General features: G+C 62.6%; 1 protein-coding gene across 1 annotated transcript in view; it reads left to right on the forward strand.

Moving 5' to 3' along the window:
- The first annotated feature begins 3,505 nt into the window (after positions 1–3,505).
- The window catches only part of LOC117652000 (latrophilin Cirl-like), a 109,719-nt gene continuing 85,408 nt past the window's right edge, over positions 3,506–27,816 (forward strand). The window contains exon 1 of the mRNA XM_034396626.1: positions 3,506–3,594. The gene's annotated coding sequence lies outside the window, so the exon portion shown is untranslated. The remainder of the gene's footprint in view (positions 3,595–27,816) is intronic.

Genomic DNA, 27,816 nt, shown 5'->3' on the forward strand with positions numbered 1-27,816 from the left:
CGAGGTATCGCCTCGCCCCGGGCAGAAGGCGGACGGGCGGACGGACGGACAGACAGGCAGACAGACAGACAGACAGGCCGCAAGGTGTGCGGAGCGGACCGCCCGGGTGGTGTCGCGGCCTCACAGCACGGCCGGGACGGGACGGCCGGGGTGGATGGCGGTCTTCTTATTATCGTGCAGGCTGCTGTTGTTGCCGGCGGTGCGTCCCTCTCTCTCGCACCCGCGGCGCGCCCCGAGAGAGTGCGAGAGAGAGAGGACGGCCGGCGGTGATGAGGCGGCCGCCACGTAGTAATTACCGTCGGCTACATCTGTTCCGCCGCTCCATTGAGCGTTACGGCGTTACGATTGGGGCGGTTGATTGAAACACTTTGAACTGGCTCGGCCGGACAATCATTCCGGCAGGGAAAGGGGAGAGGGGCGATTATGGATGACCTCTGGATCGGCTTGACGCGCTGCTCCCTGCCTGGCTGCCTGCCTGGCTGCCTGGAAGCGGTGACACGAATCGGCGTTGCCGAGAATCGAGGAATGTAATGTAGCTCACCCGTGTTGTGGCCAGTCGCACTGCTCGTCATGTCGACCGCCGGCCGCGGGGTTAGCGAGTGGCGCGGTTGTCTGTCTCTCTCGCACCCTGGATCCGCCCTGCCTGGCTCTTTATACATTCGGCAGTCGAGTTTAATTTGGAGTCACCGGTGGGCCTCCTGACGGCCTCCTCCGCGTCCAGGAACAATCTGGTCTGTTTGTCTGCGAGGACTCCGTTCCTCTTCCAGACGAGCGACCAGCAGGAGCTGCAGTCTCTTTCTCTCTCTCCCTCTCTCTTCTCTCTCTCTCTCTCTCTCTCTCTCTCTCTCTCTCTCTCTCTCTCTCACTCTCTCTCTCACTCTGTACCAACTTCGCGGTTGAAAGAAACCTGTTTGTCGAAAGGATGGGTAAAGCAAAGAGACGAGCAGGGGCCCAGGGCCCTTCCGAGCCGTTCCGGAGAGTCGTTTGGTCGCTCCGTCTCTCTCGCACTCGCCGGGCGGCTCGCACAGGTGCGACGGAGACAGAGTGACGAAGCGACTGGGTCGCGGTGTTACGTGGTTCGCGGACGGCGCCGCCACGCTCGAGTGGAGCGCCCCCACGTCGCCTTGACACGGTGGAGACCCGCTCCGCCCTGCCGAGCATCCCTGCCCGTCCGTCCGTCCGCCCGTCTAGTCCCCCGGCTATATATAGCGGGGCCGCGCGGGGCCGCGGGCACCGAATCGCGCAATGCGAAGGAAATGTGTGCTTTGAAATGGCGGCGACCTGCCCGCCCCGCGTGGCCCGGGGCGCGGCGCGCGGTCGACTCGCAAATCGGGGTAGTGATGGCGGAGGCCGGCCGCACAGTGGGCCAGAAGACCGGTGGAGGCGGCCAAAACTCTAGACGCGTTCTGAGCTCCAGAGTCGCTAAATGGGACTCGAACCCCACCAATGGATTGCTCTCCGAACGAGGAATCCATTGGTGGGGTCACACGTTTGGTTCGAGTCCCATTTAGCGACTCTGGAGCTCAAAACGCGTCTAGAGTTTTGGCCGCCTCCACCGGCCTTCTGGCCCACTGTGAGCCGCCGCACACATCGCGAGCCCGCGCACCCCGACGGGACGCCCCGTGAGTGCGAGAGAGACACCGCGACCGCGTTCGGAGTCGGCCTCGACGGCCAGAGCCGAGGCCAGAGCACGCACCGAGCCGGGCAGAGCAGGAGGCCCAGGTAATTCCGCATAGCGTTCGCATAAAAAGGGGGGATGCCCGTGATGCATGTGGACGCGAGGAACCGCGATGCACCTCCGCGTCGACCAGCGCGCCGAGCAGCGCGCCGACCTCGGCCGAGACCGTCGGGGAAAAGTACGCTGGGGGGCCGTGGCGAGGGAGTCTGCCATCCATACGGAGTACGTGAGCCTTTTCGGGAAAGGGTTCGCCGCCCGGCACCGCCGCCTCCACCGCCGCCACTCCACCGCCGCCACCTCCACCACCTCCTCCAGGGAGTCGTGGAGCGCCGAGCGCTTGGAGAACAGCTGCGGGTGGTTTACTGTGTGGTCGAAGGGCATGATCTGCGGCAGGGCCTTGGTGGCGTGGCGGGGCGTGGCCAAGGCGAACGTGTGCGATATTTCTCGCCGCCGTCAACAGCGCCGCGCACTCGGAGGTGTTTCTGAACCTCCACCCGCCCGGCCCGCCGGCCGCCGGCCCATCGGGGAGCGATTTTATCTGCTGAGCGAGTCTGCTCGCGCGCGGCCACCACCACCGCCGCCACCACCGCGGCGAGTTCGGAGTTGTTCCGTGACCCGGAAGGAGGCAGCGGCAGCCCGCGCACGACACACGTCTGACGCTGCTCGGGCTTGCAGTGAACCGCCTGCCTGCCTGCCTGCCTGCCTCAGCAGCACACTGCCGCAAGCCTCAGGTGGGATTGGACCTAATTACCATGGGCCGTGCAGGGCACGGGCGTGCGTGGCGTGGCACGGCAAGGCACGGCACGGCACGGCACGGCGCAAGAAGAGCGGGATGTGCTGTCCTCAGCGGTACGGCGAGCCAGCCAGCCCCCGAACACTCCTTTATGCTGCTGTCAGCATCACCCCGGGAGTCGCTCTAGCCCCTCTCGCCTGCTCATCCCCCGCCTCTCTCTCTCTCTCTCTCTCTCTCTCTCTCTCTCTCTCTCTCTCTCTCTCTCTCTCTCTCTCTGTCTCTCTCTCTCTCTCTCTCTCTCGTCTCGTCTCGTCTCCCCTCTCTCTCTCTCTCTCTCTCTCTCGCTCGCTCGCTCGCTCGGCCTCTTTTGCGTGCCGTGATCGCTGTACACGGAAAGACCTAGAGCCCCCGGCAGGCTGGCACGCTGGCGCACGCCGCCGTCGTCCCGTCCCGAGCCGCCCTGGGGCTGGCGGGGTCCTTGGAGCCAAATGGCGCACTTTGTGGGCGAAAACGCGACGTGAAGCACATTTCTCGCGTCCTGCCCCTGCGGCCCGCCTCCTGCGGCCAGCCTGCGGCGCCCCGCCTTGCCAGAGGCCAGCAGCCTGGCCAGCCAAGCCAGGGGTCCCATCGCGGCGGACGCAATTTGAAACGGGGATGGAACGAACGAACGCCCCGCGCACACATGCACATTCCGTACACACACAGACTCACAGTGTGTGTGTAAAGGCTCTAGAACGGCGTCGCGCGACGTATTTATCGCCCTGCGACATGACACCTCGTGTTGTTGTTGTCGCTGCTGTTGCAGGTTGATGTTGTTGTTTGTGGATGCTGCAGTATCAGATTGCCTCCCGATTGTCATATTCCGCCTGGATCGGTCGGCCGGCCGGTCGGTCCGCCGTGTGGAGGTCCGTGTGCAAGTCCGGTGTGTTGATGTTGGTGTCTCTCTCTGTTGCAGCTAGCCGCATGGAGCGGCCGTCCGGTTGGGGGGCGCCGCCCGAGCGGACGCAGCGGACGCGGAGGGCGCCCCGCGGGGGTCTGTTCGGGGTGCCCCTGCTGCCCCTGCCCCCGCGGCTCCGGCCCCGCCGCCTCGGCCCGCTCGGCCCCCTCGGCCCCGCGCTCACGGCACTGCTGCTGCTGCTGCTGGGCTTGAGCTCGCCCGGAGCGGCCCTGGCTCGGAATCTCGGTAAGTGTTTTCAATTTGGCGGCGTTAGTCACCCCTCAGCGGGGATATTGACGGGTTTTAGTGGTGGAGTGGAAGCTGGGCAGCTCGGCCCCGCGGTCGGGTTTCAAGTGCGCGACGGCAAAAAAGTGGAGTAGAAGTGAAATTGAATTTAGCGGCGCGGTGAGCGCGTTTTCAGCGCGCTGGCCGGCGACGGCCGGGCTGGACGCTGATGACGGGGTTGGCAGCGCTGTCGCTAATGGTCGCTCATATTTGACCCGTGTATGGCTTTAATAAACACATGGCTGGGCGGGGCGGGGTGAGGCGGGGTGAGTCACTTCTTTTTGCCCGAAATTGAGTCATGATTGGCGCACGTTATTACTGCGTTAGCGTGGCCGTCACGGTGTAGGGGAAAAGGAGGAGAAGAAGTGCAAGAGGAATGAAGAATAAACTGAAAGGAAATTGAGAAGAGGAAAGAGGAAACTAAGAAGAATTTCTTCCCCATAATTTCTTTTTCTTAATTTCTTCTTAATTTCTTTTTAATTTCTTCTAAGATCCTTCTTGGTTCCTTCATAGTCTCTTCTTAATTTCTTCTTTGTTAAAAAATTAAGAAGAATCGAAGTAAAAGAGGGAGGATAACGGCCTGCAGGCAGGCCAGGCCACTGCCAGGCCACGGCCAGCCCGAGCAACAGCAGGCGATACGAGAGAGTGACTCGCCTGTTTGGCTTTCAGAATGTTTAGGTAAGGGGGAGGGGGTTGGTCGGTTGCTTTATTGGGATGCCACGGCCAACTCGCCGGATATCTGACGCTTTTGGTGGCCGAGCCCCCCTCCGGGGCCCCCATGCCCCTCCGGGCCCCCGGGCCCCGCGTGCCCCCTCACCTCGACCGGAGCCAACTCAGACAGAGGTATGGGTTCGAGATAAGCAATCCATCCGCCATTCCCCGCCGGCCGGTGCCCCATGGTGGCCCCATGGTGGCCCACTGGTGGCCCCGGTGGCGTCACCAATGTCCCAGATCGCCCTGCTCGGATTAGAGTTCTTAAAACGCGGACTGGTGACGACGAGCGCACTCCACAGTGTAGTAATGTCGAGTATTTTTCATCCGCCCCGGTACATTTCCGCTTTTCCGTACTCGTTTCGCTTGCAGTTCCCTGCTGCTCTCTTTCGACTTTGATGCCCGCTCTCGCTGGCGCGCTGGCGCGCTTCCGGGCGGGCCTCGCTCTCTGGCTCGCTTCGGGGACCAAATGGACACGACGTTCATTTGCTCGCTCGCTGCCGTGATCAATTTGGCGCGACTTTTTCGCTCCTAGCTGCCTGCAGACGAGAGCCGTCGCTCTGTCTCTCTCGCACCTGTACGGGGCGCCCCGGGAGTGCGAGAGAGACAGAGCGACGACAGCCACTCTGCCCGGGGCTGGCTGGCTGGCTGGCTGGCTGGCTGGCTGCTGCATCGCAGATTTCTCCGGTGCCGGACTTTCATTTCCGGAGCCATCCGTGGATTCGTCTCTGCCTGACTGCACTCGGGGATCCCGACGGAGGGAATATTGATTATGTAAAAAGGACGGAAAAGTGTAGGGGGCGCGTGGGGCGCGGCGCGGATCGGGGCTCCAAATACGCGGGAAATGATTTTCGCTTTCCTCGTCGCGGCGCGCGAGGCGTAGGGCACAGCCCGGCACTGCCAGCCCCGCCGGGGGCGTCGAGGCTCGTGTCTGAAAGATGAGCCCTTGTTCCTGATACGGATCGCAGCGGAGACGGTCAAAACGCTGGCCGTGATGAATTTCCAGACCGGGGGGGGGGGGAATCCGCCCACGGCTGCTGGCAGCCTGGTGCCCGTACGGCCCCGCCGTCGGTAAACACGATGGATCGGAGCTGTGACGAACGGCGGCCGATTCGTCGCTCTGTCTCTCTCGCGCCGGTACGGGCCGCGCCGTGAGTGCGAGTGAGAGAGGCTGCTCGATCTCTCCGATGGCCGATATGACGGCGGCGTTGGCCTGGATGGCGTCCCGGGTGACGGCGTCGTGACGGCGTCGTGACGGGCTGACGGCGCCCTGGTGGCGGCACAGTGTGGCGGCCACCGCGCCGCCGCCGCCGCCGGCCTGGCCACCGAATAAGGGCACACTGGACGGGCTGGTCGCGCTGGACGTCCTCAAAGGGGACATCGGGGAGAGGCGGAGCGGGCGGGGCGGTTTGAACGAACGGATGAAAAAAATTGTCGCCACGCTCGCAGCGAGGGGATTTCGGTGCAGGCCAGCCGAGGTGTGACCGCCTTTGGCATATCACACACACACACACACACACGCGCACACGCGGGCGCCGCTGCTCGTTTCTGAGGGGTTGCGGGGTGCGAGCGGGCGGCCAGGTTTGTATCTGTTATCGTCCGCAAACACAGCCTCGGCCGTGGGAAGGGAGAGGCTTCGGCCGGGGCTGGGCGCTGGTGTGGTAGCGTCGGCGTCGGGCTTTGGCCGAGGAAACAGAGGACGCTGACGCCGTCCGGCAGGCACACCTGACGCGAGGCACGGCGGCACGGCACTGTCGGACAGGGAGGAGACGCGGATCAGCCGAGCGATTCGGAGGATCGCTCCGTCTCTCTCGCACCCTTACGGAGAGCCCCACGAGTGCGAGAGAGACAGAGCGACGAAACGGCGTTTGGCCTGTTTGCACGGGGATTGGCGAGGGGAAGGCTGGAAGGCTTTTCAAGGCCCGCACTTGACACACAGTTTGGCGCCCAACTTCGCCGTCGCGATGCCAGCGCCCTTTGTGTGAGAGCGCGCTCGTGTGTGTGTGTGTGTGTGTGTGTGTGTGTGTGAGAGGAGGGAGAGAGAGAGAGAGAGCGCGCGCTGCGATTTCGATCCTCCTTTTTTCCCTTTGCCGTCGTTTTAATCGATTGGAATCCCAGGAAGGAATCGAACGCCATAAACATTGGACGCTCTTTGCATACGGCCGTGCGTGGCGGCTGCGTGGACTGTGGCGGGGCGGGGCGGGGCCGGGCCGGGCCAGTATCCCCAGGCGTGATAATTACGCCAATGATGGCGGCCGGAGGGGCGTGGCGAGGCGTGGCGAGGCGGGGCGGGGCGGGGCGGGGCGAGGCGCGTCCGACAGACACCTCGCCTCACCTGCCTCGCCAAAGGTGCGCGGCGTGCGCACGCCCCTCTCGCGCAGACCAGACCTACTGGGTCAGTTTTTTGTGCGGCTGTTTCAATTTTTTTCGTCCCGGACAGTTGGCAGGACCGTGTGATAAGGAAAGGGGTGGGGGTTGCCCCGGGTTGCCGCTCTCCTAGGCGAGGACGAAGATGATGTCTTACTGGCGTTGATTTACGGCGAGTGCGTTTTGCAAGCGCGACGCGCGAGCGGCGAGCACCGCGTTGGCGGCGAGGGCGGCACTGACGTAAGTGTGTGGCAATGCCCCGGCGTCGCGGCGCGTCGCGGCGCTTCTCCAGGCCGTCATGAGCGTCGTGACGGCTGTCCTTAGCGGCCGCCCCCTCACGGGACTGCTCGCTGGCGGCGCGCACCATGCCGACTCGGCGGCGCGCAGACAGTCGCAGGCAGGACTCCGGCACACTGTCGCAGGCAGGCCTCCGGCACACTGTCGTCGCAGGACTTCGAAGCCAAAATGAAAAGGAATCGGCCTGCTTCTGGGAAACGTCCGTCAGCGCCCCGGACGACGGGCCGGACGACGGGCCGGACGGGCCGGACGGGCCACGGCACTGGCAGTGACTCGATGGCAGTGACTGGATGGCATCCATTAGCATTGTGTCCCGCTGAATGTTTACGTCCGCGGCCCCTGTCCCTCTCTCTCGCTCCCGCGGGCTCTCGCCCCCTCTCTCTCCCTCTCGCTACCGGCCCCGGCACACCACGGCACACGGTGCCCGGACAAAGGCAGTGGCCGGCTGGCTCAGCATGGAGATGATCGAAAGAGGGATAAAACAATGAGGAGGCCGCCCAGCCGGGGCTGGCAGGCAGGCTGGCAACGCCGCGGAGCAGGCTCGGGCCTGGCCAGGCTCTGGCTCAGGCCACTCACTCCGGGCAGCAGGACTGAGGCACGCCGGACCGGCTCGGCTCGGCTCGGCCCTTTTCGCCCGGCCCGGCTGGGCTCGGTGGCCGCTCGACGCGCTGCTCGCCAGATGTTGCAACGCCGCCGCCTGGTGCAGGGCGGACTGGGGGGGAGGGGCAGCCCCCCTCCCCCACCACTCCCCCGCCGGTGGGGCCTCGGCCTCTCCGCCGGCAGCACCTCGGCTGGCCTACCAGGTTACTTGATAACCATATTCGGCGGTGGACATTGAGCAAATTGCTGTTTGCGCCAGGCCGGGCAGGCTGGCCGGCAGGGCTGCCGGCCCCCGAGGGGCTCATGGCCGGCTGATGGGGTCTGGGCCGCTGGACGATATGGCCGGCCGGGTCGCTAGCCATCACGCCTCGCAGCGGGGCGGGGCGGGGCGGGGCGGCGCGTCACGCGCGGGATTACCGACCCGACGTGTCGGGAATTCATTAAGTTGTGGAGTATCGACGGCCGAAGGTGCTTGTCGCCGTGCTCGTCGTCGCCGTGCTTCCGGTCCCCGCCGGTCCCCGCAGTGCCCTCCCCACGGCAGGGCCTCCGAGGCCCGAGGCGTGCACTTCGGGGGCCGTCTCCCCACTGCAAAGTGCCTACGCTGGCTGATCCGGTCCGGGCGCCGTGAGCCAGATAACCGGCGCCGGCGGCCAAAGCTCCAGACGCGTTTTGAGCTCCAGAGTCGCTAGACAAGACTCGAACCGAGCGTGTGACCCCACCAATGGATTCCTCGTTCGGAGGGCAATCCATTGGTGGGGTCACACGTTCGGTTCGAGTCCCATTTAGCGACTCGGGTGCTCGAAACGCGTTTGGGATTTCGACCGCCTCCACCGGTCATCTGGCCCACTGAGGGCCGCGTGGCGCCGGGCGTCGTCGGCAGGGTGACCCCCGCGACCCCGTCCGCGGGCGCCATCGCGGTGCCGCCGCTGAATCGGTGAAATGCACCGAGCCGAGGACGGCGGCGTCGCGACGGAGCGGGTGGCTGCGAGGGCTGCGAGCAGCTGGGCCGGCGACGTGGCAACAGTGCAGGCCCTGGCCAGGCCGCCGGGCCGGGCCCGGGCCCTCCAGACGGCAGGCAGGTAAGGCCGCCTCGCGTCGCTACACCAGCACCGTGCCGTGCCGTGCCGCCTCAATGCTGCTCCTCCTCCAGCCCGACGGGACGACGAATTTCACACAGTTACAACAAACACGCGACGACGCGGCCCTCGACAGTGTATATAGTAGTTGCCGGTGGGAAAAGCGCCAAAAGCACTGGCCGCCCGAACTAACTCCCCCGCATACTTAACGGGGATTTAAACTTTTCTCTGGGGCACGACGCTGGCTGCACGACGCGGCGCGGCGCGACCTCGGCCGCCCCGCTACAGTGCCGTGGGTTGCAGTCTGCAGGCGGCTTGCAGTGCAGCAGCGCCGGATTCCGGGCAGGAAACGCTCACATGCTCCACCTCCTCGATGAGTGAGCCGTGTGCGGGGCTCGGGTCGGGTCGGGCGGCGTGTCGTCCGCGCCGCCAGAGGTGTCGGCCGGCCCCCCGACTTCCGGAAGGGTTCGGGCCAATAAAATGGTCGTGTCGATTCCACGCCTAATTTCCTCGGGTCGACGCCGTGCCGCCCCACACCTGGCCCAGGTATTCGTCGGCCTTGGACAGCGCCAGCGCGCCAGGACGCGTGTCATCGCGGTGCCTGGCGGTGGAAGGGGGCGGGGCGGCGACGGCGACCCGGCCGTGGTGGTCGGGTCGTGGTGGCGGCGGCGGTACGGTTTTAGGCCGGCCGGCCGGAGGGTCGCGGCGCCGGTAATTTGAGGGCGAGGGAATGGCGGCGCGGCGCGGACGCGGTGTAATGTAGTGAAGGGGTGCGCTTGCCCCGCTAGCCCCGCTCGCCCGGCTCGGGATTTATTCCCAATTTCGGCGGCTTTATGAGAGTCCTGACGGCGTGGCGCGAGCATAGCCCCAGCTCGTCTAGCGCCAGATCGATACCGGCAGGTCGGTCAGCCCAGCTCTGTGTGTGTGTGTGTGTGTGTGTGTGTGTGTGTGTGTGTGTGTGCGTGCGTGCGTGTGTGTCGCTGAGGACTGCGAATGGCTTGCGCGGTCGCGCGGTCTATGGAAGCAAAAGTTGCTCACTAATACACCCTTGGCTCCGTTTCGGGTCTTTGGCGGTGAAAGGGAATCCCTGCGCTAATGTGTGGATGCCCCCACCTCTGGCGGCGAAGCCTCGCGAAGCCCTCCCCGGGGTTGGGCCCCTCGCCCCTCCGACCGAAAAGGGCGTGGGGTCAAGCGAACGCGCCGCATTTTGCCTTGTGTCCTTTTTTAGGGGTCCGTTTTTTACGTTCCGCGATTTTTGGGCCGCGGAATCGGCCTCTCTCTCTCTCTCTCTCTCTCTCTCTCTCCTCTCTCTCTCTCTCTCTCTCTCTCTCTCTCTCTCTCCTGTTTGGCGCAACTTTTCTTGTCCATTATGCAGGGCCGGATTAATAGCGGATATCCCCAACTTGACTTCGGCCGTGTGGCGGGGGCGGGGCCGAGGTTGATTCAGTGTGTGTGTCGGTCTGTCTGTTTGTCTGTCTGCCAGTCTGTCTGTCTGCGGCAATGAATAAAGGAGGTTGGTGTCGTCGTCCGGTCCGCGGCTAGCGCGCCAAGGTTTAAATAATGTTTTTTTTTTCGGCGGACGTGTGAATGATTCAGTCTGCGGATTACTGTTGTCCGTGCACGCTGCCTGTCTTATTCATGGAGGACGCGGCGGACAGGTGCGCCGACAGGCGGACAGACAGACAGACAGACAGACAGACAGACCGACGACAGGCCCGGGTAGGGCCCAACGCGTGCAACCCCAGCCAGCGGGGTGGCGGAAGGGGAGGCCTTGCCTGGCGCTTTGTGCACCGACGCTAAGATAACGCTTGGCAGCCACGGCGTCGTGTGTGTGTGTGTGTGTGTGTGTGTGTGTGTGTGTGTGTTTCTTTTCCCTCTTGTCTACCTCGGTCGGGCTGTGTGTGCCCTGTAAGGGGAGTGAGCGCCCCATAGCCACTGAGCGGCGCGCATGTGTGTCTGTGCGTCTGTCCGTCTGCACACGTTGTGTGTGTGTGTGTGTGTGTGTGTGTGTGTGTGTGTGCAGGGAGTGAAAGCGAAAAGGGCCGTAGTTACGTGAGACAACGCGATTGTTGTGGGGGTGGCTGCGAGACAAGTGACTGATGTGTAGGGTGCGGGGCCCTGGCGGCCCTGGCGGCCCTGGCGGCGTGGATGAGAAGAATACTGAGCGCGGCATTAGGAGGCCCCCTCTGGGGCTTGGCTGGGCCGCTGGGGCCTGCTTGTGGCCGTGGAGCGCCGTGGAGGGAATGGAAGATTGCAAATTGACTGGAGTGAGTGGCGCCGGCGCCACCACCGCACTCGAGCTGGTGACGTTTCGGTACTTCCAGTGGGACGGCGCTAGGGCCAGCCGCTAGGGCCAGCCGCTAGGGCCAGCCGCTAGTACGACGGGGTAGTTAGGGCGGGTAATGCTCGCATTGCGTGACTGATGAAAGCGCTGGGTGCGGGAGGGGGGGGGTGTCGCGGGTGGCGCTCCGTGGGCAGCCTAGGCGAGGCCAGCACACTGGCTACCGCCCTTCCGGGGTTCATTTTCGGCGTGTAATGCGCTGTAGCCCCGATATCTAGATTCGCTGCGTTCGTTCCTCTCTTTCCCCAGACTGGGCTGGGCCGGCTGGGCTGGGCGTCGGCCCTCGAGGTGTGAAGTAACCCTCGCCCCGCGCGCACCGCGCAACGCTAATCACGATGGAAATGGTCACCTGGCGCATGCACTCCGTTTTCTTTTGTTTTTGTTGTCTTTTTGTTTTTAGTCGTCTGCAGCAGTATAGTTTGCAATGGTGGGGCGGTTCTTTGGGAGAATGTTTATGTGCCGTATTTTCGTTGTTATTATCTGCATTTATGTGTGACCCCGTCCGCACTGTGTGTGGCGTTACAGCGCGCCGTCTCTCTCTCTCTCTCTCTCTCTCTCTCTCTCTCCTCTCTCTCTCTCTCTCTCTGTCCCTCCCCTTCCCCCTCGCGGTACGTACAGCGACGACCCGGCGGTGGTGGTGCGGCGACGCAAATGGGACGATCCACGTCATGATAAATACCCCTTATTTTGACTAATCTGGCGCCATTTTTCGTCGCTGTCCCGCTCGCTGGCGTCGCGCGCTGGCGTCGCGCGGGCGTCGCGGCGCCGACCTGGACCGCCAGCCTCACCTTCGGAATGAGATGGGGCGCAGTTTATTGTTTGCGACCCCTCCCTGTGGCCTCGCCTCGTCTGTGTGTTTGCGCGCGCGCGCGTGTGTGTGGTGTGTGTGTGCTTGTGTGCGCAAGCGTCAACCGAGGGTGTATGGCGCCACCCGCCTGGAAAATATTAACCTACCGGAAGCGAAGTAAATGCGAAAATCGCCCCGAATATGCTCAACTGGGCCCCACTGGGCAGAGGAAAAGGGGGCGGGGAGGGGGGGGTCCGCACGAATTTGGGATTTATCTGTGTGCCTCTGTGTGTGTGTTTGTGTGTGTGTTCTGGGCGGTGGTGGGGATGTTAGTGTCGGCAGAATGATGGAGTTCGTCTCCCCCTTGATAGTGCGCCCACACGTGGCAGGTGAGAAAGATATGTTTACTGACGGCCAGACCAGGCTGTCATACGAACACACACACACACACACACAGCCAGACAGACAGACACGCAGTAAAACCGGAAGTCGACTGACGAGACGGGCGGATATATACAAAGTTCGATGTAACGTACAGATGCTAATTCAGACCAAAATAACTGACATTATGGACGAAACAGATGCAAACAAACCAGACCAGACAAACAGCCAAAGATTTGAACGCCATGTTTGAAAGCAATGTAAACGCTGACTACAACTTGTGGCGGCAAGTGGCGCGCGAAGTGTCGCCGACTAGTTTCCGACAGGACGGGATTAAATTAAGGGCGCTGCTCCGTCATGGCTTGGCGCGCGTTTTGTGCGCGGTGCCACAATGGAAGGAACACAGTGGGCCAGAAGACCGGTGGGGGCGGCCAAAATCCTAGACGCGTTTTGAGCTCCAGAGTCGCTAGACAGGACTCGAACCGAGCTAGTGACCCCACCGATGGATTGCTCTTCGAACGAGGAATCCATTGGTGGGGTCACGCGCTCGGTTCGAGTCCTGCTTAGCGACTCTGCAGCTCAGAACGCGCCTAGAATTTTGACCACCCCCTACCGGTCTTCTGGCCCACTGTGCGTGGTGGTGCTTTGGTTCCTTCTGGTGTAGGCGCCGCTGCCCCCCTTTTGCCATCCATAATTCACCCGCCGCCGTTTGCCACCTGTTTGCACTCTTGGAGCCTTTTTCCAGGAGGCTTTCCCCTGCTTGACCCTGTTCAATACGTAATGCCGCGTCGCCTGTCCCCCCCCCCCCCCCCCCCCCCCCCCCTCGACCAGCCATTCTATTTGCCGGCCAGGGATTTGCTTGCGACCCGGGGACGGGACCGGACTGACTTTCAGGGGGCGTCTGCTCTCAGATCCCTTCCCCCGGACTTTTCTCTTCCTAGATTTGGAGAAGGGACATGCTCGGAAACTCGAAGCGGGCCGGCGGCGGGTCATTGAAAGGCCTGTTTCCTGCACCTCCATCAGCCCTGTGCGGCCAGTGCCGAAATTGGGGGCGAAATGAATTAAAAAGTAGCTTTACCTGCAGGAACTTTGTTTCATCCCCTAGTTTTTTTACGGCCTTTTTTTTCAATTTTACCTGTAATTACACGGCGGCCATCGTGTCGCGTCGGCCAGTGTAGGCTACCTTATCAGTGGCGCGCCCTATCGGCCGGCCCATCGGGTCGTCAAACTGGGGTTTTGCCCGATATGATAAGGGCAGGGCATGGCCAGCACGGCCAGCATGGCGGCATTAGCCCCCCCGGTGATTATGCCGCAGTTAGGCCCTTGCGCCAGCCCTGTGTGTGTGTGACAGAGAGAGAGAGAGAGAGAGAGAGAGAGAGAGAGAGAGAGAGAGAGAGAGAGAGAGAGAGAGAGAGAGAGCGCCGGGAAAGCAAATCGGCCTGGGTCACCAGCAGCAGAGGCTTTGGATTTAGTTTTTTTTTTGTTGTTTTTTTTTTTTTTCGTTGTCGTTTTGTTGGTCACAATGTGTCGCCGGCGCCAGAGGTGGCGGTCGGACCGGGCCGTGAATGTGTTAATAAAGTAGTGGACACGCCGGTCACGCGCGCGCGTGTGTGTGTGTGTGACGCGGTGGCGTGTGCGTGTGTGTGTGAGTGAGCGCTGCAGCCGGGGGGCTTGTTCTGTAACTGGGTTTACCTTTCCTTCCGGGATGCTCTCTGGACCGTGAAAAGCGTCCGTGAGCGAGTTGGATGGGAAGGAATATGGCAGGACCTGTGCAGTTTCGCCTCTGTGTGTGTGTGTGTGTGTGTGTGTGTGTGTTCGCGCCCGATACTGTGCGATACTCCAGAGATTGCACCCCGGAGGGAAGGCCCCCCTCCCCTTTTCTGCTCCAGGGATGAGACTTTGGCGGGAGGTCGCTGGCGGCGGGCAGGGGGGGCGTCATCGTCATCGCCTGCAGTCTGACGTGGACGTGGCTCTGTCTCTCTCGCACCCGCAGGGCGTACAGAGGCGAGAGAGAGAGAGAGAGAGAGAGAGAGAGAGAGCGGGGAGTCAGCCTTCCTGGACCGCGTTGTCGGCGCGCGGTGCATTTGAAGAGCAGCGAGAGCAGCGCGCGCAGACAATGAGGCCCTTTGGGGGGGGGGGGGGGGGGTGATTCGATTTAAAGGGGAGACGGGAGGGGGGGGGGACTCGCTTCATCACTCGGCGACCCCGCAAAGTTTGACTTTATCCAGTGCGCCAGCTCCGCGGGCCCCGCGCGTGCGCCGTGGCATGGCGCCGTGGCACGCCGCCGTGCTTCCCCAGGGCGTCCCCCGCACTACACTCACTATACGCGTGGCGGGATTACTTTGTGAGCGCGCACACATTTAGAAATTGGATTAGAAAATTGGGGCGGGGCGCGCTGCCTGCCTGGGCCAGGCACGGCCAGGCCCCGCAAGGCCCCGCCAGGCCCCGCCAGGAGGCGCTCCGCCGCTGCTCAGGTGCGCGGGCCGCCCTCTCTCTCTCTCTCTCTCTCTCTCTCTCTCTCTCTCTCTCTCTCTCTCTCTCTCTCTCTCTCTCTCTCTCTCTCTCTCTCTCTCTCCCCGTTGCTAATTCTTTCCCTTTTCGCCGCGCCGCTTTTGTGCCCCAAATGGCCCTGCCCCTTGCGTTACAAAGGGGGGCTCTCGTCCGTCCGCCTGCCCGTCTGTCCGTCCGTCTGTCCGGCGTCGGCTTCTCCTCTCGCTGTGAGTAAAGGGGGCGGTTTTGGCGCGCGTGGGCTCGGGCCCAGCGGCACTGTGTGTGTGTGTGTGTGTGTGTGTGTGTGTGGTGGAAAAGTGTCCCATTGTGACGGTGTTGCAATGCTTGAACTCGTCGCGGCCTGGCGGCGTTGCGGCGTCCGTGCCGATGTCCACGAAGCCAGGCCGCCACCGCCGTGTCCCCCTCGTGACATTGTCGGTCGGAATGCTGCCTTCGGGGCCCCCGTACCGCGCCGCCCCGCGCTCGCGTCAACGACAAGCGCCCCTGGCTGCTGCTGCTGCTGGTGGCGCCGCTTGAAAAAGCTCCCGCGCGGCCGCCGTCACTTGTGGAGTGGCCTGGAAGGGGTTTGTCCCGCGCCGCTGCTGCCGGCGGCACACACACACACACACACACACACACACACACACACACACACACACACCACACCACCTGGATCAAGGGCGCAACGCACTTCTCTTAAAATGCCCCCCCTCCTTTTTTCATGCCGCGCGCCACTCTCTGTGCGGTCCCTGCCCCCCTCCGGCCCCTCTCCCTCCAATTCCCCCGTCGGCATCTCGCGTGGCCCCGCCTCTATCAAGCACCTCTGTGTGTGTGTGTGTGTGTGTGTGTGGTGTGTGTGTGAGTGTGTGTCCTCCTCTCGGGTCCGCCACCCGTGAGCGGCGGCGGCCGGCCGGTGCGTGGAGCGCGGTGGAGCAACATGTAGAGCGCAACATGTCTAAACCCTTTAATTTGTCGGCCTCTTATTGACGCATGGGGGCGCCCCCTCTCCCCCCGGGGGGCCCTGCGGCCCGTTGTCCCCGCCCCGCCGGTAGCGCCGTCTCTCCAGCACACTGACACGCCCGGATTCTGGATCGCGCCGCGACGCGCCGCGAACGTCATTTTCAGACTGGGGGCACGACGGCGCTGCTCGCCACGGCGCGGCGCGGTGCGGCGCTCTTGCCCTTGTCGGACAAGTATGGAAATTGTGAGAGTGCGCGGTGGTGGCGGTGCGGTGCGCCGTGCGCCCCTTACACGCCGTCGTCTTTTTTTCCCTATCCAAATTGCTTTCGGAGGCCGTGTGTTGTAGGTCCGTGAGTGGCGCTCCTGAATTCTAATGACTGACGCTCTGACTACCGACCGCGGCCTGGCTGCCTGCCTGGCTGCCTGCCTGGCTGCCGGTAGGAATAAGAGGTTCAAGTTGTAGTGCTGGCGGGGCGGGCGACAGGCCGATGGGTTCAGATTCAGACTCGCTTTGAGCCGACTACGGCCTCCCTCTCGAAAACTCTCCCCCCTCTCTCTCATTCCTCTCGTCAATCGGTGGATTAATCGAGTTGATGGCGTGCATGATTCAATATGGCAGACGGCTGCATCCGTGGGGGGGGGGGGGGGGGGTCATCGGGGCGCGGGTACACGGGGGCGGCGGGGGCCGAGGTGACGAACAGACGCGCGGAAGCTGATGAGCACTGTGTTCCTGGACGGTCAACGAAAAGAGATTAGCGCGGGGCAGGTTGGAAAAAAGCAATAAATAAAATGAAATAAGCGCGCGATAAATGGGGGAAAAAAGTTGGGCTGCGCGGGGAATCGATCCCGGGTGAGCTGGTTGCTTGATGAGTCGTAATAACACGGGCCGTGGAAATTTGGCGGCGGGCCATCATGTTTCCGGGGCTCGGCCGACCGCGTTGTTGGGTTGGTTCCCGGTTCGAAACCGCGCGTAAACGGCGCCCGTTTTGGGAATCGATTGCCCCACGAGGTGAGGGCCACCGCGCGGTCTGTGTGCACAAAGTGGTGTTCGGATGAAAGGGAACGCATGTCACTTTTATACCGCCATTTTGTTTTTTATTCTGACCGGGTGTTGTGCTTGGCCGGGGGTTGGCGTTTTCGGACCAAGCACGCTCTCTCTGTCGAACAGCGTGCCCCGTGTGATTTTGCTCGTATTGGAGTCGTCGGAATCTCGTTTTGGCCATTCAGTTTTTTGCCTTGTTTGTTTTTTCTTTCTCCCGCTCCTATCCGCTGTCGTTGTTTTCTCTTTCTTTCACGTCCCGCTGGGGCGACCTTATTCCGTGGGCCGTTTCAATTTGCGAGGCGCGCCTATATAATCCGTTCGGCTGGAAATTCAAAAGCCATAATCGGTTTTGGGGTGTATATGAAGTGGAAATGGTGTGCATCCCGCGAAAGAGATGTTAATCGTACACGGCCCCCTCGCCAGGCAGCCAGCCAGGCAGCCAGCACGCGAGCGGCGAATTTCATGGCTAGGGGTTCGAAAGGGGATGCGCGCCCCCCGCACCTTGTTTTGACACGTTATTTATTACGAAACAATCCGTTTACTTTATTTCTTTTCCTTTTTTTGTTCTTGAGTTTATGACTCTGATTTGCCCGCTTCTCTCTGCGTCTAGCCAGCACTTTCAAAAACTTTCATCAAAAATTTTCATCAAAAATTTTCAACACGTTGAAATTTTTTTAAAGAAAAGATGCAACTACTAATTTGTATGTGCTTGTGTGTTTTTTTTCGGTTGTTTACAAAAAATGTAGTGGCGTGTACCGGATTACGTGCTGCTGCACTCGAAATGCGGGCGTTGTTTCGTTGGCGGAGATCAGCAGCCTCCTGACTCCTGGAGGATCCTGGAGGCATCGGCCAGAAATAAATAAATAACAAATCGGAATCAGTTTCTCATCACGGCGTCTCCGCCGAGGCGAGGCGCTAGTATCGGACTTCCGGCGGCGCAAATGATCCGCGTGTCTTTGTCGGGCTGCCGACTGTCGCTCTGTCTCTCTCGCACCGGTGCGGGACGCCCCGTGAGTGCGAGAGAGACAGACTCTCGGAATGAGTCTGCTGCAGCGCGGCCACAATGGCGGATCGCTCTCGTCCTTTTCTTCTGCGCCTGATGAGGCGGCCCGGACGGCCCGGACCCCCAAGGTAGACCGAGGCAGTGCGGCCGCCTCGGCGCCCCAGAGTCCCAGACGTGGCGGCGGTGGCGCCAGGCGTCAATCACACAGTGGGCCAGAAGACCGGTGGAGGCGGTCAAAACCCTAGACGCGTTTTGAGCTGCAGAGACACTAAATGGGACTCGAACCGAACGTGTGACCCCACCAATGGATTGCTCTCCGAACGAGGAATCCATTGGTGGGGTCACACGTTCGGTTCGAGTCCTATTTAGCGACTCTGGAGCTCAAAACGCGTCAGGAGTTGTGGCCGCCTCCACCGGCCTTCTGGCCCACTGTGCGTCGGCGGCGTCAGCGGCTTCGCGCGCTGCTTTGCGCGCCCAGGTCGCCGTCAGCGAGTTTTGGCGGTCGACCTGGCTGTCGTCGCGGCCGCGCGGCGGGCGGACGGGCAGCTTGTCCTTCCACCGTACAGGGAAAAGAGTTTACCGTGTGAGTCAGCAGGATGTTCTGGTCGGCCGGCTTGGCTGCGGGTGGCAGTCTGACAGGCGCAGCGCCGGGGCAGCGCCGCGGCGCACTGTAACAGGAAAATGACGGCTGTTCCGCGCGCTCTCCGCGCTCTCGCTCTTTGCTGCGTCATATCCACAGTCTCACTTGGGCGGCCCGGTTAACGTGTGAAACAATTGTGCGTTGTTAGTGTGTTGTTTTCGTTTTCCTTTTGTTTTTCTGGCCGGGCTTGGACCCGTTCTTTTCTAACCGGCGGATTCCAAGAACTAGCAGCAGCGTCTTGGTCGTGCGCGCACGCTGTAAAAGCAATTGTCGTCGTAGTTTTTGAAATGTTGTTACTCAGTTTTTTCGAATCGCAGCGACGGACATGGGGGAAAAGTTTGCCGTTTTCCCCCCGACGCCGGGCCACTTTTCTCTTTTCAGCGAAACGCTTTGCGCCGCGATCTGCTTTGTTTTCCTTGCTTGTTGTTGTTTTCCCGCGGCCCCACCGGCAGCCCCTCGGGACGGACGCGACAGGACATGGCAGGAGCAGGACAGGGGGACGGCGACGCGACGACGGCGACGGCGGCGCAGAGGAAGAAAAATTTGGCGCTTGTAATCGATCACGCTGTCGCCACGGTCGGTGGCGGCACGGCGTCGCGGCGCACAGTGGGCCCGAAGGCCGGTGGAGGCGGTTGAAACTCTCGACGCGTTTTGAGCTCCAGAGTCGCTAAGCAGGACTGGAATCGAACGCGTGACCCCACCGTTGGATTCCTCGTTCGGAGAGCAATCCATTGGTGGGGTCACACGTTCGGTTCGAGTCCCATTTAGCGACTCTGGCGCTCTAAACGCGTACGGAAAAAGCTTGTCGTCCACGAGGATTACTCGTTGTCGTTACAGTGATTGTGGGCACTCGACGGCTTGATTCAGACAACCAACTAGCGCCTCTTACAAGTCAGGCGGCCCGGCCACGTAACTACCGACCGCTCTGCTCCGGAGTTCTTCTGCGCTCGCTGTTTCTGGTCTCCGCTTGGTCCGGGCGGCCCGTTAACGTGTAAATTTCGTTTTGTTTTCAGTAATATTTTCCTTTTGTTTTTCTGGCCGGCTTGGACCCGTTCTTTTCTAACCGGCGGATTCCAAGAACTGCACAAGCGTTGCGAGTCGGCACGCATTAAAAGTGCCATCTGGCGTTACGTTCGGTTGAAATGTTGTTACTTAGTTTTTTCGAATCGCAGCGACGGACATGGGGAAAAGTTTGCCGTTTTCCCCGACGCCGGGCCACTTTTCTCTTTTCAGCGAAACGCTTTGCGCCGCGATCTGCTTTGTTTTCCTTGCTTGTTGTTGTTCCCGCGGCCACGTGAGCCCCTCGGGACGGACGCGACAGGACATGGCAGGAGCAGGACAGGGGAGCGGCGAGACGGCGACGGCGGCGCAGAGGAAAAATTTGGCGCTTGTAATCGATCACGCTGTCGCCACGGTCGGTGGCGGCACGGCGTCGCGGCGCACAGTGGGCCCGAAGGCCGGTGGAGGCGGTTGAAACTCTGGACGCTTTTTGAGCTCCAGTTCGCTAAGCAGGACTGGAATCGAACGCGTGACCCCACGTTGGATTCCTCGTTCGGAGAGCAATCCATGGTGGGGTCACACGTTCGGTTCGAGTCCCATTTAGCGACTCTGGCGCTCAAAACGCCCGGGATTTTGACCGCCTCCGCCGGTCTTCTGGCCCACTGTACGGCGGCGTCGTCGCTCTGTCTCTCTCGCACCCCTACGGGACGCCCCATGAGTGCGACAGAGGCGGGACGGCGCTGCGGACGCGGCCCGCTGGCCCCGCGGACAGGGGCGTGGCGCGGCGCGGCGCATCTGGAGCCACCTCGACACGCCCCGCGTAGCCCCGCGCCCCGGCCTGACCCAGGGTCGCTGGAAAGGGGGGGGGGGGGTGCGGAGCGTGAATAATGACGCGACATGTTTGAGTGAACTCCCGCGAGTCACGCGAAGCCGCCGCGAGGGCCGGCCAGCGCTACCTCTCTCTCTCTCTCTCTCTCTCTCTCTCTCTCTCTCTCTCTCTCTCTCTCTCTCTCTCTCTCTCTCTCTCTCTCTCTCTCCTCTCTCTCTCTCTCTCTCCGCCTACCTCTCCCCTCCCCGCGTCCGGTGCTCTCAACTCTTTCCCCGCCGCGACTTGCCAGAGAGCTTCCTTTGTAGTTGTTGTTTTTCCACTCCGGGAAAATTACTCAATTTGAATCGAAGTCGACCGACGGAGTGTGCGAGTGAGTGTGTCGGGGTACCCGTATGGCTGGCCGGGGTGTCACCGCCGCCGCCATGCGAGGCGAGGGCCTCTCTCTGCCGTGCGTTGCCGCCCTTGCTGGCGATTCCGAAGAGAATGGTTTCGTCCCTCTCGCACCCCACGGAGCGGCCCATGATGCGTGCGACGGAGACTGGCGGGCTCTTCGGAAGGGCTGTAGGGGTGAGTGGCCAGCCGGCCGGCGTCGGCCCTCGGCCCTCGGCCCAGCGGTGCAGCCTTGGGGGTAGTGCGGCGAGGCGCGGCGCGGTGGGCGGCATTTACATGTCCAGGCGGGGCCTGGCGGGGCCCCGCGGTGGCCCTGGTGGTGGCGGCGGTTGTCGGCGGGGGGAAATTGTAAAACGCGCGTCGCGCTCGTGGCGGTCTTTGCCTTTATGGCGAGCGAGCCCCGCGCCCCGCCCCGCCCCGCTCAGCGCCGGCAATGATTTTAGGCCGGTCTGGCATGTGTGTGATGGCAAGGGGTGCTGCTGCCGCCGCTCCCCTGCCCTCCCCTCCCCTCCCTCGCCACCCCTGCGGCACGGTGGATGTACACACGATTCGACGCCCCGCGCGCGGCGCGGCGCGGTGCGCACCACCCTCCCCACACGCAGCACGAGAAAAAATATATCGTGGGGGACGAAATGAGCGGGCAATTTTTATTATTTTGTCGAACCACATGGCACCCGCTAATGCGGGCGAGCGCGGCGCCGGCTGCGCGGAGCGGGCGGAGCGCGGAGGCCGCGGAACGAAAGCGAGCGACGCGATTGGCTGCTGTGCTGTGATTGGCCCTGACTGACTCTGTCATTTTCTCTCTTGTTTCAGGTAAGTCTCGGTGGCGGTCTCTGGGGACCGGTGAGTGGCAGTAGTGGCTCGGCTCATTTTGATGGAGCGCGGAGCGCGGCCAGCGCCCGCCCGGCTCGGCTCGGTGAAAGGTCTAGGCCGGCTCGGCTCGGCTCGGCTCGGCTCGGCTCGGCTCGGCTCGGCTCGGCTCCCCGGGGGGCGACTTTGAATCTGTCCCGCCCGCCTTCTGTGCGCCAAAGTCCGCAGAGACGGCGGCGATACGGTGGAGCCGCGGCCGCGTGGGACAAACGGCGCCAGCTTTGATCTGCTTGTGTCCCCGATCCGCAATATGGCTTAATTTTGACCGGCGGGGGAGGGGAGGGAGGGGAGCCCGCGGCGTATTAGCATAATCCCACACTGTCTCCGGGAGAGCGAGCACGCCCTTCGACGGGGACGTGACGTCCACGACGGCGTCCTCGGGGAGGGCGTCGACGTTTGTTTGGCGGCCAGACGGTAAATTGGGCCCCCGGAGCCCTGCAGCGAGCCCTGCGGACTGATTCCGAGAGTCGTCTTCGTCGCTCTGTCTCTCTCGCACTCGTGGGGCGTTCTTACAGGTGCGAGAGAGACAGAGCGACTGCAGCGAGGAGGCAGGTCCGCGTCGAAGGGAGGGGCGGCGGCGGACTCGGAATCACGGCGCACTACAAGAAGACCACCGTGTTGCAGTAATGGATGCCGGCGTTTCTTTCGACGTTTTCTCCCTCTTTTTTTTCGCTCGTTATGATTTGGCCTCCCCGCGTGGCGCGCTGCTCTGCGCGATCGGAGTCGAGGGAATTTATTAAGCGATTTTGACGCGGCCGTCTGTCCGTTCCCTCGGGGGAGTGGCGTGGTGGGCGTGGCCGAGCGTGGCCCTGGCCGAGCGTGGAGCGTGCGAACGCGGACGTGGTACGTGTACAGTGTACGTGCACGGAGGACGACGCGCACTCCACAATGACGCCTTATCGGTGCGAGATCGACGCTTTTTTTCTTGCTCCGCGATTGCCAGCAGCTTAGCTCGTTGTTTTCTTGTTCTTTTTTTTGACAATTCCTTCCTTTTTTTCGTCTTATTCTTATTATTCAAGGTGTTTCCAGGGCAGTTTCTTTGTTGCGCGCAGGACGACACAAGTAGTTGTGCGATTTGACGGCACGTTTTCCCACCCTTGTCGTGTGTGTGTGTGTGTGTGTGTGTGTGTGTGTGTGTGTGGGTGGGTGTGTGTGTGGGTGGGTGTGTGTGAGTGTGTGAGTGTGTGAGTGTGTGTGAGTGTGAGGGAAAAAGGTTGGATTGAGGTGGCCGGACAATTTGTGGGGACATTTTGGTGGAACCCTTTTTGACGTGGCCGTTTCCCGCTGTGGCAGTGCAGGCAACGGAGAGAGGGAAGGGGGGGGGGGGAGAGGGAGGGCGCGAGAGAGGGAGAGGCGGAGACGATGTCCGTAAGGACGTGTCGGCTGAGTCATGTGGGCCTCTGGGGAGCTCGGCGACACAATGTGGATTAATTTTCACGCCGCGTTACGGCGATATACACTCCCCGCATCCTTGGCCGCCGCTGCTCTATTTTTTTTCTTTTCGGGTGGCGTGGTATAAGTGTGTGTTTTTTTCGTCAAAAAGCGTCAGTTGGTACTCTATCTTTTTTTTTTTGTCGGGTGTTTTCATTTTGTTCGCATTTTGTGTGTACCTGATCTGGTCTCGTACGCGACGAGTTATGCGGCGACCGTGCGGACAGCCACGGCTACGTACCGTAAACCCCCCCCCCCTCCCCCCCGGCCCCCTCTGCACCGAGCACTGACATTTCGGTTTTACGACTTGTATCCTTATTCACAGGACAGAACAGAGATATTTACTCCCTTTTGCCGCTCTCTCGCGCGTCTTGGTGCCCCTTTTGTTCGCGTCGCCCCTTTTTTTGTCGCGTCGATCTTCTCTGCGAATTGTCTCACAGTGCAGCGCCCTCGGCCTACACAAGAAGGAGGCCGTCCGCGGGGCGTTCCGCGGGGCGTTCCGCGGGGCGTTCCGCGGGGCGTTCCGCGGGGCGTTCCGCGGGGCGTTCCGCGAGGCGTTCCGCGGGGCGTTCCGCGGGGCGTTCCGCGGGGCGTTCCCGAGTGCGAGAGAGACGGCCTCCATGCAAGGGTGAGGTATAAACCGTAATGGCCGCGCGACGGTCGACTCCTCGTCGTCGTGTCCGCGGAGACGTTTTTGTCGCGCTTTCGCTCGGAAGGGTCGCCGTCGTGGCCGCGGAAGGGGGAAAAGGGCTTCGGACACTCGTCCTTCGCCACGTCGTGTTTGCCTAGAGAGCCGAGCCGTGCTCGATGCAGACTAATGGCGTGATGAAAGTTTTTTGCTGTTTTTTTTTCGCGGCTCGCTCTCGACTTGGGCTGCTTGGTGGCGATGGTGACGCGATCGCCTTTTGTTGGCGACACTTTTTTCCCCTCCCCGGCTCGCGCCGCGCGTGTGTGTGTGTGCGTGCGTGTATCTCTGTTTCCGCGTCGTCTGCTGGTCTATATGGACCGTGTGCCGCGCGGGTTTACTTTGGGGATGCCGGCAGAATTAATGACGATAATCGGCTACGGTTATTGTATAATCCGCAATGACGGACGGTCCGGGCCGCGGCGGGGCGGGGCGCGGCGGGGCGGGGCGAGGCGGGGCGGGGCGGGGCGGGGCGGGGCGGGGCGGGGCGAGGCGGGGCGAGGCGGGCAGGAAATCCACTTGGACGAACGCGGTGAATGCGAGTCGGTATGACAAATTGCCGGCGCGGAAGCGCGTTTGGGTAATGGAATGGCGCGCGCAGAAAAAAGGGGTGCGCGATGACGGCTTATCCGTGTGCGATTGTATTATTTTGTCGCCGAAGGGAGGACCGCGTCGACGACCGCGACGACGACGACGATGATGATGATGTCGGCGGCGTGCGTGCGTGCCCGTGTGCGTGCCCGTGGCCTACAGCCGCCTACAGCCGCACGGGGATCCTTGGGCTCCTCGAGACGCGCTTTACGGTCGACAAGGTTTCATGGCGCCGATAAAATGATAAAATGGCGGCGCCGTGGCCGCGTTGTGTAGCTGCACTCTTTATTCCCAGTAGGACTGTTTACGGAGCGCTTTGACTCAAGGGGGGGGGGGGACGACGGCGACGTCAACGTCGACCGCGCCGCGCGCCGCTGCCGCCAGTAAAATATGATTTTGAAGAGAAACGCTGTGTTCTGCTGCGACGGGGGCCGCGACTGCCGGGGGTGCCCTGAGAGCCTCTCAGTGAGAGGCACCAGCGCCACGGGGTTGACGTCCTGCCCGGCGTGGTGCTGCGCCGCCGGGCGTGGCGTTTTCCGCGTATGTATTTCCGGTTGCCAGGCAACGCGGGGCGATTTTGTCAAGCGCCTGGCCTGCTGGATGGTGATGTATGGTGGGAGCGAGTCCAGCGGGCCGTGGTGGTGCCCTGGTGGTGCGGTGGCCGGACGCGGCTAGACCGCACGAAGGGTGTCTTGGCGACCAGGCCCGCAGGCTGCTTGCTCCACGGGCACCTGCCGTCTCTCTCGCACTGGTGGTGCGTGCCGTGGTGGTGCGAGAGAGACAAGCCGCCGTTCGGAACGCGCCTGCCGGGCAGACAGCGTAGACGGGGTGGCGCCACACAGCGCCGCACGCCGAATATGTGCGTCGCTGACCGCAGGCCGCCGGGGCACGCGGCCAAACGCTGCGTGACCCCTCGCGTGTGTGGCACGCCCCGCCCCGCCCCGCCCCGCCCCGGCCGCAGTGGGCGGCGTGCCAAGCCCGGCCAAGCCCGGCCGGGCCGCCCCGTGCGAATAATCCCAGTTTGGGGAGTTTGGCGTCGGGCTGCTGCAGCGGCGAAGTGGCGGCTGTCCAGGCCGCGCCGCGTCGTGCGCCACTTGGGGGGCTGCGCGGTGCGCGGGGCTAAGCGAGAATAAAAATGGCTTGTTTTGTGTGGAAGTTACTCTCTGAAGAAAGTTTTCCCCTCAAAAGGCCGGGCCGGAAGGGCGGAAGCGCGCGCCGTGCGCCAAGCCGTGCGCCGTCCGCTAAAAGCCCAGCAACAGCTTTGTTTTTGGCATAGGCCGCCGTTGTTATCATTATTGCCGGGCGGGGCGGGGCGCCCGGAATTCTCGGTCGAAAGCCCAGGAGCGGCGCTCACACTTCACCCCGCCGCCGTGGCGTGGCGCGGCGTGGCGTGGCTGGCTGCCTTGGCCGCCCCGGGCCCGGGGCAATCTTGATTATTGCAAGAGCAGCACCCCGATGCCGCCGCCGTGCCGCGCCGACTTGGCCGTGCTTCCCCGGGACTTGGCGCCCGGACGACGCGTCTCTGGCGTGCATGGTCGCTCAGGGCGCTCTTCGGGAATGAGGGAAGACTCTTATGTGGATTAAAATGAAAAAGGGAAGGGGGAACCGGGCGAAAGGAGAGGAGCAAAAAGTTTGAGTCGCCGTGCTCCTCGGCCTGCCTCGCCCTGCCTCGCGCACGTCGGCCTGCCTGGTTATTAAATTGCGCGCGTCGCAAATGAGGTGCAGGCTCTGCAGGCACGCCGCCGTTAAAGCAGGGGAATTCATCGCGGCTACAATCACGAAGGCCGAGGCCAAGGATAATCCTGGTTTGGCGGCCGGGGCGCGCAGGGGGCGAACAGGAGGGCGAACAGGGGGCAAGCAGGGGGCAAGCAGGGGGCAAGCAGGGGGCAAGCAGGGGCTAGCCGATGAGGCCATACAGGGCGCTGCACGCACACAGGGACTTGGCGGTGTGTGAGTGCACCACCCCTCCTGGGGCGATGGCCTGCTGCCCGCGGCGCGGCGTTTTCGCTGTCGGTGCGAAAGAGGGGCCGAACCTGGCGGCCGGAAAGTCTTTCTGTTCGCCACAGGGACGCGCGAGGCGACGCGGCCGCGGCGGCGCGGCGTGCATTCGCCGGTCAGCTGACGGCGCGCCGCGCGGAACAGGTGGACGCCGACGGGCCGCCGCGGCGGAGGCCCAGAAGGCCCGGAAGGGGTGGAAGGAAGACAAGTTTGGCCGCTTCAAGAGAAAAGTTGGCGTCTGAGTGCGCGGCTGGGCGGCTTGGCCCATGGAGCCGGGGCGTGGAGGCCAACAGGACCGCCGAACTTTGCCCCCGCGGCGGCGCTCGCGTACATCACGCCAAAGAGGGAAAAATGTTGTACGCCCTCTGGAAACACATGCCGGGTGGCGCTCGGCTCGCTACGCTTGCTCGGCTCGCTTTGCGGAATGACCCTTCGGCCGGTTTATCGCTTGCAGTGCAGGTGTTGCTCGCTCCATCCTCTTTCTATCCCCCGGCCTGGCCTCTATAACTTTTCATGGCTTTGACGCTCGTGAGCTCGCGCTCTCATCCATCCTGCAGTATTCTGGATTCATGTGCTTTCCGCTACGTGTGCCGCGCGCGTCCATCTCCCCCCGCTTCTCGCTCTATCGCCGCGACCGAGCTTCTAGCCGTTTTACAGTCCCGCAGCAGGCGGACTCTATTCCACGCCCCTGCTGCAACCCAGGTGCTGCCTCTATCCTCCAGCAAGCTGGTCTATCCTCGCCCGAGGTGCTTCTATCTTCTATCTCGCTCTAGCCTCCCCCGAGCCGCCCCAGCTGCCTGCCGGGCACGGCCGGCACGGCCTTACGGGTCGCCTAGTGTGCAGCCCAAGGCCTTGCTCTAATTGTTTGCTCATTTGTTTGCCGGAGGTGAGTGGCGGTGCACTGGGGCCCCACCGCACAGGGCGGACTGCATATTTACCGTCCGTTCGTCCGGCTACAAAGTTGCCAAAGTGCTTGTCTATTCCCCCCCTCCGGTCCCGCCCCTTCGCACCTGTCCTCCCTCCCAAAGTATGATTGGCCCTGCAGCCCCGCCGCCCCTGCAGGGGTCCTGGCCGGCCCCGCCGTACATTTTTACTGGACGCTTGCCACGGGTCCGGCCGGCTAGTCGGAGGGCGGAAGGTCGGTATAGTGCACGTCTTTGGAACGACGGTGAGGGCGGGAGTCTCTCTCTCTCTCTCTCTCTCTCTCTCTCTCTCTCTCTCTCTCTCTCTCTCTCTCTCTCTCTCTCTCTCTCTCTCTCTCGCACCCCTCGCGACACGCCTCGTGAGCGCGAGGGAGACAGCGAGACGGTGTCGGACACGTACCCCCTATCCTTTCCTCTGTTTGCCGCGGACTGATTCCGAGAGTCGTCGCTCTGTCTCTCTCGCACCTATACGGGACACCCCGTGAGTGCGAGAGAGACGGAGCGACGAAAACGACTCTCTGGCTGCCGGTTCCGCCGCGGCGCTGCCGGCGCGCTGCCTGCGCGTGCTGACGGGGCGTTGTCAATCCCAACGACATTTTCCACGCCAGGTGGGCTAGCTAGCCGGCCCGGCCCGGCCGCGGCGGACTGTTTGTGGAGTCTATCGCCCGGTCAATAGAGGGGGCTGGGCGGGGCGCGGCGCGATCGCTTGTTCAAATACCGGCCCGGGTTGGTGTCTGTGGTGTCTGGCCCACTGTTGGACCGTGAAGGGCGC

The sequence above is a fragment of the Thrips palmi genome, unplaced genomic scaffold (genome assembly GCF_012932325.1).
Source record: "Thrips palmi isolate BJ-2018 unplaced genomic scaffold, TpBJ-2018v1 HiC_scaffold_6, whole genome shotgun sequence".
Taxonomy (NCBI): domain Eukaryota; kingdom Metazoa; phylum Arthropoda; class Insecta; order Thysanoptera; family Thripidae; genus Thrips; species Thrips palmi.